We start from the raw sequence: 10,912 nt of genomic DNA on the forward strand, positions 1-10,912 counted from the left end.
AAAATATAATCGTAAAGGAGCAAAGAAAAGAAAAAGAAAGAAAAGTCACTGTTCATAGGAGGCTCTGACTATAAGAACTTGATAAATGGGTTTTATTTTTGTATTAAAGACTATGTGTGTGCCCCTAAATTCTAGAGTACTCAAAATGAATGAACATTTAAATAAAAGAAAAAAAAACAGCAACATGGAAGAAATGATACTTAATGTTTTATAGAAAATAGGGTAAATACAGACTACAACAATTCAAACTTAAAATTACTAGAAGAATCAAAGGTATTATGAAATGCATAAATAATAAATGTTTGATGAGAGGAAAATAAAATTATTCCAATGTAGTCATCATATCTGTACTAACCAGAACCCTCAGAACTCCCAGGGACTAAACCACCAACCAAAAAGACAATATGGGTTGGTCTATGGCTCCTGCTACATATGTATCAGAGGACTGCTTCATCTGAAGTCAGTAGGAGGGTGGCTTTTGTTCCAGGGGAAGCTTGATGCCCGGAGAAGGGGGATGCTCAGGCGGTGAGGCAGTGTGGGTGGCTGGGTGGGAAGAACACCCTCTTAAAAGGCAAAAGGGAGGGGGATAAAGTAGGGGTTCATGGAGGGGAGACCAGGAAAGGGGATAACTTTCAAAGTATAAAAAAATAAGGTAAATAATAAATAAATAGATAAGGACAAGATGAGCAAAAGATTAAAGTACGGTCCATAAAGATGTGACAATATCCTTAATACAAAAGTTATAAAAGAATTTACGTTCATTTGTCTCCTTTCAACTCTTGTGGATGTACACAGCTCAGGTTACCTGGTTCGGCAGCAAATGCCTTTATTTTCTCAGCCACGTAAGGTTGTAGAATTTAATTTAATTTATCCCACTGACCTGGCTAGGTACTAACTCCTTAGAATCTTCAAATACAAATTCTAGAGTACCAAAGTTATCTAAAATAAGAAAGGTTAAATTGAGGTATTATGAAGGAAATGTAGATTTCATATTTCAAGTAAAATAAAGCCAAACAAGGAAGCATTTGAGACAGACACACAGCAAAGCAGGAAATCAGTCATTTCTGTGATGGCATAAATAGGATTGCATTGTGCTTATTGAGGATTTAAGTTTATAATGAATAACATTTCTGTGTAGCAATAGTTTTTAAATAATTGAATTATAAAATAGTTCCACTAAATTGGCAACAAGAATTGAATTCTTATTACAAAATGGATATTATGGGCTGCAGATAATGGTGTAACCTAGCACATTCTGACAAAACAAAAAAACAAAAAACATAGGTAGGTCATGAAAAATAGCAGGGACTCAAAGTTAAAAATGTTGCTCAGTGGCAAACATACCATTATATTTGGACAGTAAAGGCAAGAAGATCAAGAGCTCGCAGTCATTCGTGTCTGCATGACAAGTATGAGGTTAGTTTCAAAGATATAAGATTCTCTCTCTCTCTCTCTCTCTCTCTCTCTCTCTCTATTATATATATATATGTGTGTGTGTGTGTGTGTGTAAGAATATATATTTTCTATTTTCTGTATATATATAAGAATATATATATATTTGTGTGTATACATATATATTCTCTTTTTTAACAGAGTGTATTTCAATATCCTTATCGTTTACCAAGTAAGTGTTTTATACTGCTGGAGTTATTAATACAACAATAAAACTCAGCTTTCATACAGTTTATTAACAACCTATCATGACTGTTCATTCATACTCACTAATTATGAAGTAAATATGACCAACTGTCTGATAGCATTGGTCCATAGCCAGTGCTTTTATTCCTATTTACTCTCTTTCCCCTCCATCATAAAGGCACTGTCAGCAAGTTATACAAAGATAGAAATTTAATTCCATCTATGCTTTTCTCTCATTTTACAATGCTTTGCCATTTTTTAAGATGGATAATAAATGTGTGTTAAAAATAGCTGAATATTATTTTTGAATATGTTGAATAATTATTTTTTAGCTATTTTTCACAATGGTTACCCAATACTTACACCTAAGTTAGAAAGCTTTTCCCAACAAATATTATTTCAAAATCATGGTACATCCTTGAATTAAAATTGTGTTTCCTGGTCAAAGCCGTATGTTTCCTAGGGTTGTTTCTTTTTCAGGAACAAGTGAATTTAGTCCATTTCCCCAGTTATCATGGAGTAAGAATTCAGCTTTGCCAATTATTTATGCTGATTATGATTCAAAATCTGAACCCATTAACATACATTTTAAAAGAGGAATGGAAATGAATAAGCTCAAAATACAGGATCTTTAAAAAGAGTTGTGGTAAAGGTTCTTTTGACTATGGAAATAAAAGCTAAACTAGAAATTCATTACAAGTGTGTATTATCTTAAAAATATTTCTGTATTATGTGTGTATGGGGGGTCACATATGGTAAGTTACTATAAGTTGTTCTGTCTTTTACTAGATCACAAAGCCATATAATAGAATGTACAACACCACAATACACTTGAAAAATGAGTCATTTTCTTTCACCTTTTATTCCTCAAGAACCTATGTATTAATAAAGAATTCATTCCCGTTTCCACAAACCTCCCTTTTATTTAAATTCAACAGCTTCATAAAAACAAATGCTATAATCACAGCACCATTGCTAATGATTTATAACAGGCTCTGCATTAAATTATACTAAGAAATAATCTTTGAAAATGTTTATTCCATCATATACTGCTCATTAAGGAAAGTCAAATACATCCAAGTGTGACTTTTGGCAAAGATGTTAACAAACAGGCAGTTTAATTTAAACTCATAATAGCTGTGATGGCTTTTTATAAATAATAATAACTTTAGAATTCCATCATCATTAAAATGTAAACAGTTTTATGGTGGTTTGAATAATAATTATATCATGATGATTAACTCCATTTGTAGCAGATCATAAACACTTCTGTGATGTTAAGGAAACAGAGTTTCTCTCAGCTACCTTTCAGCACTACACCCATTTCACATACAGGTAAATAATCCAGGTAGAACCTAAGTCAAATCATCTGCCCATATACTCACTCTAGGAAAAAGGGCTGACTGAGACATTGCATTACCCTTTCTATGAACCATCTGAAAAAACAAAAAAGAGGAACATTTTATCACTTCATATTTCAGTCTCCAGACCTCACAGCAAACTAAGGTTTGTAACATCAGAATTACCACAGCACTGTGCTAAGTCAGTTTACTCCAGAGGACAATTTCCCAGGCTGCCTTGTATGTCTAAAGTAACAAAGAAAGAATGCCTACTGAAAGCTTGCATGGATGACACAATACCAGGCTGCTGAAGAAGCACACTATTCTGATCATGATGGTATTTCTAGACAGGAATGTAGAGAGGGTGTCTCAAAGGGTATAGTTGTGGCACACATACCTTGGCACTAACCAACAACTTTCTAATTGAATTTAAGACCTACTCAACAAGAGGGGAATTATGCATGGCACTGGAAATTTACCCAACTACTTAGAGTCTGTGAGGTCATGGAAACAGAAGAACTTACAATGATTACTTTAGTAAAGCAGTATAATCCCTACCTATGAGTTATCTATAAACATTAATCCCTATACCAACAGATAAGCATAGTCTTCACCCTCAAGGAGACTTCTCTTTGTAGCAGATAGAGACAAATATAGAAAACCACAACCAATCAAGATGCAGAATTATAAGGTATAACTGCTGCACAAAGACCCAGGGATCATCGTGGAAGTGGTAGGAGAGAGACTGTGAGAGCCATACATACAGAGAGTTTGCTGTGGCATTATATGTCCTAGAAACGTCAGAAGCTACTCTCATGAAATCTCATCAACAAAGCTGCCAAGCATGCCCAGAAGAACTATGGTAGTAATAGCCATGCTAATGTTGATGGGGAAAACCTGTAGGACATCAATCCTACCTAAAGTTCCTACAGAAAACAGGAACTGAGAAAGAGAGCAATAGTCTTCCCAGGGGAAAACACACCAATTGTTTACCTAATATCAAATATCACTGAAATCACATACATACAAGTTGCATCATAAAGATAGAGCATGCCACCATATTTATATTTTTAGGAACACAGGAATGCACACACACACACACAAACACACAGAGACAGAGAGAGAGAGAGAGAGAGAGAGAGAGAGAGAGAGAGAGACAGACAGACAGACAGACAGACAGACAGACACACACACACACACACACATACACACAGGTGGGGTGGGGTGGGAAGGGCATACATTTGAAAGTAAAGGAGGATTTCATGGCTAGGTGTGGAGGGATAAATTGTCAGGGGAACTGATATGATTATATCAGAATATTGAAAAATCTAAAAACATATGTTTCAAAATATTCCAAGACAAAACCAAATTCAAACAGTATCTATCTACCAATCCAGCCCATAGAGGATCCTAGAAAAGAAAACTCCGATACAAGAAAGATACATCTAGGGGAAGCCCTGGGTCCTGCTAAGACTGAACCCCCAGTGAACTAGACTGTTGGGGGGAGGGGGACAATGGGGGGAGGGTGGGGAGGGGAACACCGATAAGAAAGGGGAGGGGGGAGGGGGATGTTTGCCCGGAAACTGGGAAAGGGAATAACACTCGAAATGTATATAAGAAATACTCAAGTTAATAATAATAAAAAAGTAGTAGATATCAAAAAAAAAAGAAAGATACATCTACAAACAAAATACTTTAGATGAGGGAACACTTAGCTTATTCAACTTTCAGGCAGAACAAGGTTTTAAGAGGTTGAAAATTTTCAAAGAACTGGTAATTGGATCATTGAAAATCGATAGGATTTTGAGAGCCCCCACCCTCTCTTCAGAATGATCAAAAGCAGGGAAGAGTTTTAAGCAGCTGAGTGATAGGATGTGACTCAAAGCTGTTGAATGGAAGGCAGATACTGTCCTTCAGGGCATCATGGAACATCAGAGAGAAAAATAATCTTCCAGAGCTGGGGGAAAGGAATTTGTCTTATGGGGAGTGAAGAAAAATTCACAAATCGTATTTCATAACATGTCACATGCTCTTTTCTGTAGGAAAGACAGTTTTTATTAGGAGAGGTAGAAATCCTGCATTTGTGTTGACATTAACTTGCGGCAGTGTTGCATCCCTAGATGTGTGATGCTACCTCTCAGCTGGCTCACCCCAGTCCTGTCTGCTCCTGTCTGCCCCGGTGTCCTCTTCTCTTTTTATTTTCATGCATCTTCTTTAGCTAGATATAATCTCTGGGAGAAATAATGGCCATGAGGAAGTGACAATTACAGAAGCCTTATTATTTACACCAAGCCTCTCCAATTGCACCAGCAATTAGGTAGCTTTTCTACCTAATTTTTAAATGTAAAAATCATAAACATGAGTTGAATAACTATATCATTTTAATACAATATTTTCTGGGAAGTAGTATTACTAAATGAATAAACAGGAAATAATCTTCAAGTCGCACCATGAAGGTTGCAATTCCATATTTTCACTATGGATTATTTTTTGTATGAAACATCTTTTCTGTCTGGCTGCTGAAAGACCTCACAGAGTCAAGAGTTAATGGAGGTAATTTCCTATTGTCTTATTTATGTTTTGGTTTATTATATATTTTTATTCACTGAATACACATTGGAAAGGATATAGTACAGCAACCATGCAAAGATGCTGTCTTTATTAACAGGGACCTTGAAATCTATCTTAAATTACCTACTTTTTGACAAAGCCTAAATTTTTTCATGAATTCCCTCTTCTATCCATACAAAACAAAAACATTAGTATTCTTTACTGTTTTTTCATAAATCATTGGGCAAAACTTTAGATCATTATTTTAATAAAATCTCCAAATACAGAATACACCAATGAATGCAAATGAATACAAAGGATGCTACAGCATTTGTGTGATTCTGTCATTAAAAACTACAATTTAGTGTTTCTAGGCGGCACGGGAGACTGGAGACCAGAGAGCTGGCCTTACTACCGGGGACATGGATACTCTACTGAGTCCCATTTTTAATGCTTGAATGCCTCAACCTGAAGCTGAAGAAACTGCCCTGGGGGCACATGGCTGTCAGCTATGATGGTGTATGCCCTGATGGTGGTATCTTACTTCTTATTACCAGAAGAATAATCTATGATGTTATCGTTGAACCTCCAAGTATTGGATCAATGAGTGATGAACATGGTCATCAGAGACTAGTAGCTTTCTTGGCTTACAGAGTAAACGGACAGTATAATATGGAAGGACTTGCATCTAGTTTTATGTTAACAATGGGAGGTTTAGGTTTCATAATCCTGGACTGATCAATGCACCAAGTATACCAAAACTCAATAGGTTTATTCTTCTTTTCATTAGCTTTGTCTGCATTCTATTGAGTTTCTTCATGGCTAGGTATTCATGAGAATGAAATTGCTAGGGTACTTGATGGGCTAGTACCTTTTGAAAATAAATCAGGGGATCACAGCTTTGCTCCCCTTAATAAAGCTGTAAAGGCTGAACCACTCCCTTATGTAATGTGGAAAAGAATGGAGAGTGGCTTAACCATTGCATGGAGTGGGTGACACCCTAGCAAGCACAACAAAGCTAGGCTGGGAAGTCATGGTGTCGGAGACAAGTACACTACAGTATTTTCCTGATGACATATCCCAGGGTACCAGCTGTATTAAATGGCATTTTTTCTTAGTTTTTTATTTCTTAAAGAAAATATACTCCTCCTAAAACTTTGGTACTGAATACAATGATTATTTTTTACAAACACATCATCAGTTTTTGGCCATGACATTTCTGATTTTCAGAAATTAATGCAAATCAAGAAGTGTATCCTGAGAGCTGAGATATTTGGATGACTGGCCAGTTCTGCAGAGGTGCTTTCCCTTGAAAGGGCATGTGTGATACTCCGCCACTTCAGATTCACATGGGGGACTTGTTTCCTGGACAACGTGGTATATGAAAGAAGCAGAAATAAATGATTCTTCTAGTTTACAGAAAAACCTATAATTTATACAAATTTTCACATATAAGTTTTATTGGAAGTTAAAAAATCCCAATTGGTCCAAATTGAAGCTCATTGTGTATGGTCCTGCAGCATTAGTTTATTTTTTATGAGACAGTCCATAAGATGTTAACGTATATATAGCAAGGGCAATACTATGTGGGCACACTAAAAGAATGTTTGCATTACCCAAGATACCATCCACAAACAGTTCAAGAAGAAGGATGCTTCAGTCCTTCTTAGAAGCAGGAACAAAAATATTCATAGGAGGAGACAAAATTTGGAGCAGAGACTGAAGGAATGGCCATTCAGAGCCTGTCCTACCTGGGAATCCAACCCATATACATCCATCCACCAAACCCAGACAATATTGCTGATGCCAGGAAGTGCATCCAAACAGGAGCCTGATATAGCTGTCTCCTGAGAGGCTCTGCAAGAGCATGACAAATACAGCGGTGAATGCTAGCAGCAAACCATTGAGCTGAGAACAGGGTCCCTATTGGAGGAGTCAGAAAAAGGATTGAAGGAGCTAAAGGGGTTTGCAACCCCGTTAGAACAACAATGCCAACCAACCCGAGCTTCAGGGATTAAACCACCATCCAAAGAGTACACATGGACAGACCCATGGCTCCAGCTGCATATGTAGCAGAGGATGGCCTTGTTGGGCAACAATGGGAGAAGCTCTTGGTCCTGCAAAGGATGGACACCCCCGCCCTCAGTGTAGGGAAGGGATAAATGGTTGAGTGGTTAGAAGAAGGGGGAAGGCGTGGTATAGGGGGTTTGTGAACAGAAAACCGGGAAAGGGGATAACATTTGAAATGTAAATTTTAAAAATCCAATAATAATAATAATAATAATAATAATAATAATAATAATAATAATAATGTTTGACCGCTTGGTAATAAAACTTTTCAGAGTAAAACCCAAGACATGTTTGATTATGTTCATAAATATACAGAATCTTTATATATAAACAATTTTAAATTGAGATATTTTTCAAAATACTTGTAAAGGTACTGATCAAAAGATTAATACCATTGCAGCAGTGAAAGTCCAATATTTTTCTTCTTGTCAGGAACACAATAGTTGTAACTATGTTTTGGGGTCAAACACTAACTGAATAAATCAATGAAACTCAGACTGGGCCCTAATAATATCCTGAATTAAATGCTATGAGTTCTTCTACCAGACTGAAGAGAAAATGGAACCTAATTTTATCAGAGTCACTTAACAGATTCATCCATATAATTCATTTAAAATCTAAACCTTTACTACTTCAACAATTTTGACAGTGGAAAAGTGCAAACTTTAGGATAACTAAAGAAATGAAGCTGTTTGCAAATAACAGGTATTGACTTGCTGCTGGGGAGCAATCCCAGAAGCAGCTGATGAACACTGTCCAAAGAGTCCGCAGAAGCTCTAACCGGCTCTGCTGGCATGATCAGGTGGCAACCACCTAAAAACATGGCTTCACTTGGGAAAGAACTTCTCATTTATCCAACGCTTATTCTCCCAAAGTACTAATTACACAAAATGTAGTCTTGTAAACCACTAGATCCTTGATTGGCACTCATTAAGGGTTGACCCTGGATAAATTATTTAATACATCCCTTTGTTTCCTCAACTATGAATGACAGCTACTAGAGCATCTTTCCCTAGCCTGGATGAGTAATAAGTAAATAACTATCAGAGTCTGACTGCGGTGATTGACAAGCAGGGAAGAGTTCTGCTGCACATTGCCTCATATGGAAAGGTCTACACTGTCTGGAAGCAGCACAGCTTCGTGTGCAGCTATTTTATAAGAAGTATAGTCAAGAGAGGGGAGGGCAACAGTATTAGCTAGAACTCACATAAGAAACTCCTTTGTGGGTTACAGCAAGTCACAAGGCTTCCTAAACAGGGGGTTTGTAAGAGAAGGATTATATGAATCCTCCTCTTCTCTGTACTTCATTGCTACACCACCGGGCTCCAAAGTAATGACAGTGGATTTTAATTGAATATCTGTATCAGTCAAGTGATGCATGAGGAATAAAACTCAGCAATCCTGAAAGACAAAAGCAAGGATTCTAGAGGTATTTAAAAAGTTTAACATGCACAAAAATAAAGTAACCACAAAGGCGATGGTTTGAATAAGAATGGTCACTATCAGCTCATATATTTGAATGCTTAGTCATCAGGAAGCGGTACTACATGAGAAGGATTAGATTAGGGGATATGGACTTGTTGGAGTAGGTGATATGGACTTGTAAGTATGGCCTTGTTGGAGAATGTGTCTCTGGAGTGGGCTCTGAGGTTTCAAAAGCCCACATCAGGCCCAGTGTCTCTCTCTTCCTCCTGCCTGCAGATCTGGATATAGAAAAGTCAGCAACGTCTCCAGCCCCATGCCTCCTGCATGCTGCCATGCTTCCTGCCATCATGATAATAGGCTAACCCTATAAACTATGAGCAAGCTAAATGTTTTCTTTTAAAGGGGTTCCCGTGGTCACGGTGTCTCTTCCCAGTGATAGAACACTGACTAAGCAAGCAATGAAACACATAGTTACATTAATATGGATCCTAACACTGGAAGACTGCTTACTGTAATTCCTGCTACTCCAAACAATATGTGAACCTTTCAACAACAAATAAAAGTTAACGATATGCCAACATAATAACAGTATCAAGAAGGAAATATAAGATGATTATAATGAAAAGATTAGAGCTTCCTGGTAGAAAAAAAAACAGAAAAATAAAATTTGCAAGAAAACCAAAAAAGGTATGCAGATACATGAAAACATGGAGGAACAAAAGGAAATATTGCAAACAAAATACAGTCTGATATGAAAACTACTGTAATTATTTCAACAGTGGATTTGAAGTGGCCAGGGAAATAGCAGCCTTACAATTCAAAAATAAAGATCAGTACCATAAGACACAGGATGTTTATTTGCATAATGTTTGTGTGATTCAATCTCAGTAGCCCAAAATAAAATAAAATCACCAGAAACATCCAACAGTGAAAGAATAATAAAGTAAGGGAAAAAATTAAAAAGATATCAACTTGGAGCAAAACTCAGAAGATTGACTAAGTCAAGTACATAAAATGCAGCAGTGTATTGGGAACCAGAGACCATCAAACTGATCCATGCCTGTGATAACATGTAGACATGTTTATATAGGACAGTAGAGCAACAAACCTCAAGAGACCACATTCGAGGGGAAATACTTCCCAGAAAAGAGACAGGGAAAGAAAAAGAAATATACATATGTATATGTATGTGTGTGTGTATGTGTGTGTGTGTATATACATATATATATATATATAGAGAGAGAGAGAGAGAGAGAGACAGAAGGACAGTGAGACAGAGAGAACACACACAGAGAGACAGAGACAGAAAGACAGAGAGAGACAGAGAGACAAAGAAAATAAGGTTACCCACTACACTGCTTAAAGAAAGTCAATGTATTTAAGAAAGAATGTAATCAGATCAGAAACTTAAATCAAAACAAAAAAGGAAGGTGGAAGGTAGGAAAGGAGTAACACAGAGGAATAACTGAAATTAAGATGTTTTAATTTTCTCTTCCTAAGTTTCGAGTCCCAAATTACCTTTATTTAAAACAGTGGCAAGAAAAATGTTGGAAGCTTATTACATGCGGATGAACAAAATAACCAAAAGCAACTAATTATTTGTCAATTATCTACACTAAAACTGCAACTTGTAAAGTCTAAAGCAAGCAATATAGTATTTATAATAGATATTATCAGTAAGTCCAATGTAATTGCTAAAATTATCAAAATGAGAGAAGTTAGCAAAAGAAGCTCATCACAAGAAAAAAAAAAGAGCATAAAACATGGTAGATCATAATTATACTTTGCCAATCCTGACTTTAAATGAGACTATTACAAACATATCAACTACAATACAGACAGTTTCATAATAGATAAAAACAAAAGGCAATCATTGCCATCTAAAATAA

The 10,912-nt window shown here is 36.4% G+C and overlaps 1 pseudogene; it reads left to right on the forward strand.

Moving 5' to 3' along the window:
- The window catches only part of LOC103692621 (oligosaccharyltransferase complex subunit OSTC pseudogene), a 21,942-nt pseudogene extending 15,546 nt beyond the window's left edge, over window positions 1-6,396 (forward strand).
- The last annotated feature ends 4,516 nt before the right edge of the window (window positions 6,397-10,912 follow it).

This window comes from Rattus norvegicus, chromosome 6, assembly GCF_036323735.1.
Source record: "Rattus norvegicus strain BN/NHsdMcwi chromosome 6, GRCr8, whole genome shotgun sequence".
NCBI lineage: Eukaryota > Metazoa > Chordata > Mammalia > Rodentia > Muridae > Rattus > Rattus norvegicus.